The sequence below is a fragment of the Formica exsecta genome, unplaced genomic scaffold (genome assembly GCF_003651465.1).
Source record: "Formica exsecta isolate Colony F162 unplaced genomic scaffold, ASM365146v1 scaffold826, whole genome shotgun sequence".
Classification (NCBI taxonomy): Eukaryota; Metazoa; Arthropoda; class Insecta; order Hymenoptera; family Formicidae; genus Formica; species Formica exsecta.
This window is the reverse complement of record NW_021853596.1, coordinates 916199-926005: the sequence shown is the minus strand read 5'-3', so window position 1 is coordinate 926005 and position 9807 is coordinate 916199. Positions and strand designations below refer to the sequence as shown.

Here is a 9807-nt window from a genome sequence, read left to right as displayed (position 1 = left end):
TACTTAACGCTCTTTCACGGTGATAAGGAGTAAATTCATTACACGTCGATCCAATTTGAAATTCCACGGTCACTCGACCTACCTCGTAGGGGGTAGCGCCCCCCGAGGGGCTCGCGCGCCCTTCGAGTGCTTTATCCCGCTTGTTCCTTATCCCGCTCTCTTCCGGGATTGGCTATATTCCTGTGTCGGGCGCACATGACGAGGGCCGGATATGCGCGCCGGCGGATGCGCGCGGTGCGCGCGCGTAATACGCGCTCGCGAGCAGTGTCGCGTCAGCCCCCGGCCCTGCTGCACCACGTACCATTATCCAGGTCCAAGAACCTATTACCTGTTCTCTTCTTTCTCTCTCTTTCTCTTTCTCTCTGTCTCTCTTCTCTCTTATCAACTGACCAACCGACCGACCGACCGACCGACCGATCGACCGACCGACCGACCTAATCCAATCGACCCATCCGCCAAACGACAAATCGTGACCGACCGTCCGATTGTCACGTTGTCGAGAGTCTGTAGTCGATCGAACAGTGCCCCGCCGTTGTTGTCGTCGACGTGGTTAAGCCGTTCCGTACGCAGAGCTAATCATCAATTGGCAAGTTCCTTAAACACTTCATTATTCTCATTCGTATACGGGATTCGATTGCGCAAGTACCGATCGGTTGATACTACCTAGATCAGTGTTCTCCGATCGAATTCATTTATCATATTATAGAAACTTGTGTTAGGCTTTCGTTGGCTTGCAAAGGGAACGCAATGTGAGTGTTCGAATGTGTCATAACAGCAATTGTGTAAAAAAAATCAATGTTTTTTTAAGAAAGAGAGGGGAAAGCACTGATCTAGATCATATATATATGAACCACGTGATCGATATCTTATTGATTGTTGGGAATGCGATGAAAGATCAATTGATCGCCAAGAGATTGCGATGGAAAATTGATTGATCCTCTCGGAGCTACAGAAATGTTGGTCACGTGGTATCGCAGAGATGAAAGTCGAAATCGGACGATCGTCTTCAATGCTGGAGAGATAAACGAAGAGATAAATTTTTTTGAATTGTGTGTGTGGAACGCACGTGCCAGTACGTGTGTTGAGTATATGTATGTTTGCGTGACTGTATGTACGTGGTTGGGCACACACGAGTAGAAACACGTGCGCGTAGATGTACATGTGGAGTCTCTTGTTTTGATCATAAATGCCACACACACATGCGCTTGTAGCAACTTGACGGTGATTCGGATAAAATATGAAAACGGTAGAAATATTAAAAAAATTATTTTTCTCAGCGTCATTCTTTTGCTTTTTTAAATATACATATATTTTCATCTTTCATTTAATATTTAATAAAAAGGTACTTTGTTAGCTATTTGAATAAAGTAAATATACGCGACTAAATTAATATGTTGAGGCATCAATTTTTCATATATTATTCCTATATATATATATTCCGGTGATAATTTATTAAAAATCCATTAAAAATTAAACATAATTAACATTAAAATATTACATTAACATTAAAATAAACCAGACTTTTATCTCTTACGCTTGTCCGGTGAAATGATTGACTCTATTCACATTTCGATTAATTTTTGCCAAAGATGATTTCTAGAAGGAATCCACCGCGTTCACTAAATTACAGCGTTGATAGTCAGACATCCGTACAATCGAGCGGCATGTAATAAATCACACAGTTGAATCCAGGTATTTATAAACTGCGTAAACCCTGCGCGCCAAGGAACGGATAATTTATGCGTTATAACTGACTAACTATGTTACAGCTATCTAAGCTATGACTCACGCATTGAGATGAGCGCGAAACGAGGCGCTAGGACTTTGCGAAACCAAATTACGATTAAAGTTTCGCGTCACGTCCGCGAATTATTTAATATAAATTCAATTAATTTCTCTTTCTTTCTTTCTCATTGTCAGATGCAAAATCCTTGACGTTGTAAAAAAATTTTGTCAAATGTTATTTTTAACTCGTCTCTTTAAGAGTCATTCCTTCTCAGTTAAATAGGCATTTCGTATAAAAAACCTCCCAAATACTATTACATAATTAGCAAATTGCGAGCTCGAAATTAGCGAGAAAGAGCTTCAAGGCGCGCGATTTTTAAGAGTATGATATAATGATAAAAAAATTATATGGAAAAAATTTGAGACGCAAACCTATTGAATTATTTCCCGAATAAGCGTGCGCCTAAATCGCACTACAATAACATCGCGAATTGTGTTTTGTTTGGCGACTTTGTCGCGGGAGATTAGACGAGAGTTTGCATGCTCCGACAAATAGTGTATATATTCTCGCATCGAGAATACTATTATTACATCAAGAGACAACAAGTGCGACTCACGGGGGTATGCACGTCGCGGCCTAAGATGCGGATCCGTTAATAACTCACGCTTGGTGAAAATAGACGCGCCGTTTACAGAAGGGGGATGAATACGCGCCGGAGAACGCGATGTACTTGGCCGTTTAGAGAGAGAGAGAGAGAGAGAGATCAGGTCACCGACTGTATTTTCTCTTAACTGAGAGAGATACCTCGGGATGTTTCTCGACGTTTAATCTATATCTTCATTCCGAGAGTAAGGTTCTTCGCGAATCGCTTTTCTTTTTCCTCGCAATTATATCCTTCGAGATACATTCTTCTTTCCTTCACGGCGGGCACGAGTGAATCGCGGAAATAGACGTAATGAAATCCACGTGTATTCTACGTAGGATATTTTTCATTTATTTTCTCGAAGAGAGACGAGTGATAAGAATTGAATAAAATATCAATCGCGAAAGGCAAACGATACATTTAATTAGAAATTGAGAGAGAACGACTTTGGCCAATTTTGCCCAAGATCATCTGACGCGTCGTTTCGCATTACCTTATTTAAGTATCGCTATAACATTCTCTCAATTTCAGACTATATGCATATTTTCAATTTCCCTCGCCTACATCGAGTTGCAATTATTAGGTGGGCCCCTTAGTATTCAGCTCCCGACGATACCATCCTTGCACCCGCTTTCTCTCTTTCTCTCTATCTCTCCTTCTCTCTTTTGTTTTGTCTTTAAAGGAAGACTCAAAGCTGCAGAGAGGCTTTCACATTATCTTTGCCATGGCGGCAGTTGACAGTGTGTGTCGAAACTTTTGTTCCAGTTACGTTAGTCTGGAAAGAGAGAGGGTAGAGAATGGATAGAGGAAGAGACGTACACAGAAGGTGTCTGTCAAAAGAGGCGTCGTCACGTACCGGAGGCGTATTTCCGCTATCTTCGTCCGCTTGTCCGTTAGCGTGCGAGAAAGAGAAAGATGGAGAAAGAGATAGAAAGTATACATATATATGTATATATGGTGCATGTATTAGATGGCGCATATCGGGACGCAGAATAACTTGCGTATCTCCGCGCGCTCGGAATTCCCGTGCTATGTCCACAAAATGCGCTGATAAATATCTTATCAAAAGCCCCTCGTGTCGCGCGCGTGCGCGTATTAAGGATAGACGAGGAGAACAACCTGCTCTTTACGATAGAAAGAGGGGCACTCGTGACACCGTGAGATATTTTGCAACAATGAGAAAAATATCTTTCTAGCCGTTAGTCACGGGATATGCGCTGCAGCTTTTATAGACTCTGATGCGCGAACGTCGATAAATTATTGTGCCACTTTTCGAATGCATCTCTGTATGTTTATTGGCGCGTCGCGATATCGCCGTACGATCATAAAAATGTTATAGCAACGCACACAGCTAAAGCTAATGGGATTTATTTTTATTCTCACGTTTAGCATATTTTTTCTGCAATTCATTTGCATTTTTTTGCACTTTTACATCGAGAATATTTTATAAATAGGTGTATTTTTTTTTAAAGAGATAAAAAAAAGAGAGAGCGCAATTATTTTGCAATCGCATATCTGAAATAATGGCGGCGAAATTTGTTTATGGCTCACGATCGCATGTACCGCTTCTCTCTCTGGCGATGAAATTTTATCCCCGCGATTCTCTCGGTCGACGATAAAGTACGGATACGAAGTACGAACGGATCAGGCATGAATGACGAGAGCTCTCCAGCGCGAGAGAGTGATCCATATTGACTTCAGAGAGCACAATACCAATCAGATTGGAAGCGGATTATTCGCCCTCGCATTTCATACTCCGTGTCAAACTTTTTTTTCACGAGCGCACCGGAAAGTATTCTGGATTTTCACGAAGCACCTCGCACATCTCTCTTGTATCACGGGAATCCCGAGGGTGCAACGTTTGAGATAAGTATTACAAGGAATAAAAGGAAAGTATTAGACGAGCATCGCCGGCGTTCTAATCAAACGACCTTTCACGTGCGATTTTTCATTCGTGTGATGCAGGAAGGAAGAGGAAAGATTCTAAGGGTCTGGGATCAACTACGGCGAGAATCGAATTGGCAAGAAAAACGTGAAATTTACGCTTTACTTTGTCGGATCAGCCTGAAACGGGCTGGCAGAAAAATCGAATTCCGGCGTGTTAGAGATCAAAGGGGCGCGACGAAGAGAGACGCGTAACTTAATTTCTTTATTTTTAGCTCGCTCTAGCTCGTAAGTGCGCTGTTAGAACGATTCGTACTTTGAATTTCAAATTTCCAAATTTCTTTCAACCGCCCTTTTCACTCTTTTCTCACGTGCGCTATATAAAGAAAGGGATACGTTCTTACTGATAATTACATAAGAGAAATCGCAATAAATCGAAATTTAAACTGCTTTATATTTCAAACAAAAGATTGAGAGAGAAATCTAAAAATAATTCTGTGGAAATTAATTTGAATATATGTCAAGAATTAAAATTAATTCAGGTTAATTCTTTAGAAAGACAGCTTAAATTCGCTCTAAGGATTAACTGAAGAAGAAAAAATATTATATTTTCGCTCGGAAGTATAATTTTATATCTAGTTTTTCTTAATTAATTTTTTTTATAAAATTTTGGAGTATGTTTTTATCAGATCTCATCTGAGATTGACATTATTCGTAGGCGCAAAAAGATGATAGGTTCTAAAAAACCGGTTGCATGGCCTATTTGTTCGTCGTAGCGGCTACTTTCCAATAAATCATTGTAGATTACGCTGCAGTTTTGTCAAATAAATGTGTAAAGTCATTTTACGAGCGACCTACTTTTGGCTTGGTAATGAAATATTCAACAATCATTCGTCAGGTTTACATTTTTCCAAATTATATTTTCATCGTTTGTACTTCAAAACAACGCGATGCATAATTCAGCTTTTTATTTATAAGGATGACTTTTGTGTCGAGTGAATGTAACAAAAACAGACAATTAAAAAAAAAAATTAAATAATATTATCGCAAATAAAGATCCGCTGTGAACTAAATGTTAGATTATATTACATTCAATCGGATTTAAACTATAATTTGCATTTATTTCAGTTGTTAAATATTTGTTGCGTTTATTGCATAGAATAAAATTTATAATTTGCGGCCGTAATTTGAATTTGTGATCGTAGTGAAAAAGATGCAGTTGAAAGAATTAACTTTTCAACGCGCATCAGAGTAAAATATATAATTTTTGCTATATTCTTTGAAATTAATTTCATAAAAAAATACAATATATTTAAATCCGAAAAGAAATAAACTTCAAATATTATGTATCTAGCGTTAAAATTAAAGATATTTTATTACATGAATTTTCTGTCCTGGAAACATATAAATCCTCCGATCGATTTGATCCATGATTAAATCAACGAAGACTTTGACTCGTTTCTTAGGTAGAGAATTTATCTAGCGTTATCGAATCTCTTAAGATAGTCTATATCGGCGTGACCGAGTTCGCGGAGGTCTCCGAGGCCGGCGACCTCGAGAGAGGATGTGTTCCCTTCCGATGGATAAATCGTTATAAGCGACTCGATCGCAGAAACAAAAGTGCGACATTATTTGAGGATCATCCGCGGCACGACAAGCGTTCGTCGCGACGAAAGAAGGGGGATCAAGAGTCGGTTCGATCGAGAATCCCTCTCTTGCCGGGTCGCTTGGGTCTATAATTATACGCTGCAAAAACAATCCTTACTTCATGATACAACGAGGCGATGCGTGTTTCGCGGTTCGACGGGGTAATTAGGCGACCAGCCAAGACCGCTCCGCGATCCCCGCGCCAAAGCGCGAACAATGTACTAGTTGCTCGATTTTTTCAACCCTTTCCAAAAAGCATTTCTCGCGATATTCCTTTCCGCTGACTAATTCACGGAACTTGCAGTTTAGTTTTAAATTATTTTTGCGATACAATTTCGTTTTTCTTCAAATAAATTTTATTTTTGGTGTATAAATAATCTTATTTAATTTTTCAATAAAATATTTAATATTTATTATATTTGATATATATTTGATATATTTATTATATTTGATATTTATTTTAAATCAGACCCATGTATGTTAACTGTGCGCGGCAAAATTCGCATAATTTTTTTTATAGTTTTATGTTACTTCAGATTTTACGCGAGAAAGATTGTGAAAAGAAACTCATACGCATTCACATTTTTGGAAATAATGCAATCATGAAGTTATAGGAGCTTTGTTAGAATGTAAAGGGAGCAATGGAAGAGAGGGAGAGATAAAACACGGTGTGAGAAAAATAGAATTTTGCGCCATATAATTTATAGGTACATACGAAATACATCGCGGTAATGTCGCGGGTATAACCTACTTTCACTTCCAGCATATGAGTTTTTTACATATACGTGCGGGTAATAAAGGAAATAGGTCGAGGGTAGTTTCCGTTCTATAGGTGGTTTCGCTAAATGAATATTAATGCGCGTCTGCTGCGAGCCAAACCTCGCATTTTGGAGTTTACGAAACGCTCTCTATACGCTTAGAGAATAATTCTTCGTCTCCTCCCTTTTCCCACCCTTGGTAAAGGTTTCCCCAAAGGAGTTTCCCCGAGGAGTTTACAAAATTATTGCATCTTTCCCCGACAGGAGAAAATCATATGTTCCTATTCGAGTGAACTGCAAAACAAACAAAATTGATTAATTTATTGATAAAAAAAAGGAGAGGGGGATGAGGGAAGAATAATAATAGAGTTGCACGCGCAAATGTAGAGAAGATAACTGAAGAGATTCACTTTCTTCCTTTAATCAAATCTTCTCTCATTTACCGGCGCTCATTTTACGGGCTAGGTACTTTTTTAATCGGTTGCGCGCGGAAAAAATATTATCTGAGTGAACCGAGGGGGAGAGAGAGTATCAGAATTCCCGGGCAGATAAAAAAATTTTTCCCGACGTGAATGAATCCGGCGGCACGTCGAATGTAAATGTCAAATACGAGAGATCGAAAAATGTCGAGATAGAGTAGAGACGATTACCATGTATGCTTTAAGCGTTGAGCGTTAGATTGTCCGATTTAAATGTGCGTCTAGAGCCATTCACGCGATTAAACAACTTGTTACACACAGTCTGTTACACGTAACTCTATCCCTAATAGCCCAGTCATGCGGAATTAAGATATCGCCAACTCGAGATTAGAGATCCGCCCTCGCTCTTCGCTTTCCGTCATCTCGAATTTCTTAGAAAAATATACCGGACCGCCAGCATACTCGGACGATATTCAATTTTACCTCGTAAATCTTTCTTGGAGAGGATACTACATTTATCCTCGTCGTCGAGCGAGGGATCCCCGGGTGTATTCGTCCAGCAACGATGGCGGCCGCTTTCCTTCAACGGGCTCGTTTTGTTCCCAGATGCGTTAATCTTACCGTCTCTCGTCCACGTCTGCTCGCAAGCCGTTCGGTAACCGCGGAGGCAGGATATTTCGTGCACGTAGTCAATTTACTCAACGAAATGAACAGCTTACCAGAGTGATGGATCTCGCGACAGAGCACCACATCCTATTAACTGACGGACGACAAACTCGAGTTGTATTAATTAATAATGAAAAAAAGATGTAATAGAGAGCCTTAACATAAATGATAATAATATTAGTCATATTTTAGCATCTTGAAATTGATTTATAAATAAACTGGACATTGCAATTTGAAGAGCAAATTATAACTTTATTTACAAATAATTGTAAGATGTAATTAGAAAAGCAACGACGAGTATAAAAAGCGCTGTATTTGACGAATTTTATGTACAATATAAAAAATAACATATTCAAGGTTTAAAGGATTTATCTTCCGTTTTAAGAAATTATCAATAAAAAGAAAACTTTGACATTTCGTCGATCGACTTAAAATATAGTCAGTCGTCAAACAGAATGTTACGTACTTTATAGGTCGAAAGTTAATTGAGTTATTCCTTCTTGTAGATATATAATATGGCTACTGTGAGAGATAAGTAGAAACATAGAGTGGGAACTATATCGGCGAGCGCGGAAATTGTCCTCGGCCTATCCGTATCTCTAGAGACTCTAGAGACTCTATACAGTCAGTTGTACGTTTCCGATAGTTGTACGTTCCCTGCAAGAAAGTTCTGCAAAAGTTAAAATTAAACATCGAACCTCGCGCGCGCCTGGATACTCCGTAGTCTCTTTAAACACAACGGAATTTCTCGCAATTACCCTTGTGCAATTAAGTCCAACTTGATCCCCTTATCGTCCCCTCTAACGAAATATACATTATGTTTTCCTTGTTTTCTTTCGCACTAATACCAGGAATAGAGAATGCTACGCGAGTTGAAAAGGGGACCGAGCGCATCGAGACTTGAAAAGAGGGGAGTGTAATGACATAAGATATTTTTGGATATTTTTCGGCGAAGGAAATTTGATAGATACTTGAGGAAAATTATAGAGCCAGAGATGGAACGACGTATGTGCCAAGCCAGACCCCGTGTTTTCAAACTCAATTATTGTCTCGCAATTAACGGCCGGTCGAGCCCCCGGGAGTTAGGCAGATTACGAACTAGCGGAAAGTTGGACCTGCGCGTCATAATGCAATTGATTCGCCATATATGCGCGTTACTGACAGGCGCAACCTATCCATGATCGACCGGAATTTTCAAGATGGACGCTACCCGACATGAGGAATGTCAATTTGCTATATAAAGCGCGATGATATAAATATATTTTGGAAGATATGCCAATTTTTTATATACAGTTGCATGTAAACATTTAAGACAGCAGAGCACAATTCTTTTCTCCACGCAAGATCTTTTTCTTATATTTTCAGTACGCCCTTGTTCGCAATTCGGGAATTTTATTGGTTTCGAAACTGAGAATACATCGTTCCTTTCCAATTTTGATGAGCTTGGAATACGGTGTAAAGTAGCTAAACATAGGAGACGCGTATTTTTATACTATATTCATGCTTTTGGTTCTTTCTCTCTTTCTTCTGTATTAAAATTTCACATCTCTACATTTATCTCTCTCTTCTTTTCTCGTTTTGTCGCTAATCGGGTTTGTCGAACGGTTTTTATAATACGAGATAATCTCAATCATGCTGAAATTAAATTCTTCTTCTTTATCTAGCTTTTAGCCGATACGTAGGTCTGGAATTGTCGAGACTAAATTTAATTCTTACAAGTGTCGCACCGATGATTGAAGCCATTCTCAGCTCGTATATAATAATGTTTTTGATTCATTAAATACACCATTTTTACATATTCATATCCCGATATGATATCAGGCCGCAATCTCGAAAGAGAGACGCGGGAGAAGAGAAATAATATTAATATAAGAAAAACCGATCGCGCCCCCTCTTTCCAATCTTTGTCATTCTTCCCGCGATGAATTGCAGTGTCGAGATTGAATCAATATAATCAAAATCGGATATCGAATATTGAATCAGTCTCCACGACTGTCGGTACATAAAACGGCGAAAGATTTCGCGCACTTCCACGGTATAATTTCAAGCCGGCTTTAATATTTT

The 9807-nt window shown here is 39.1% G+C and overlaps 1 protein-coding gene across 1 annotated transcript in view; it reads left to right on the top strand.

Moving 5' to 3' along the window:
- Positions 1-9807, top strand: part of LOC115244591 (poly(rC)-binding protein 3) — a 105363-nt gene that overhangs the window by 26571 nt on the left and 68985 nt on the right. The window lies entirely within an intron of this gene.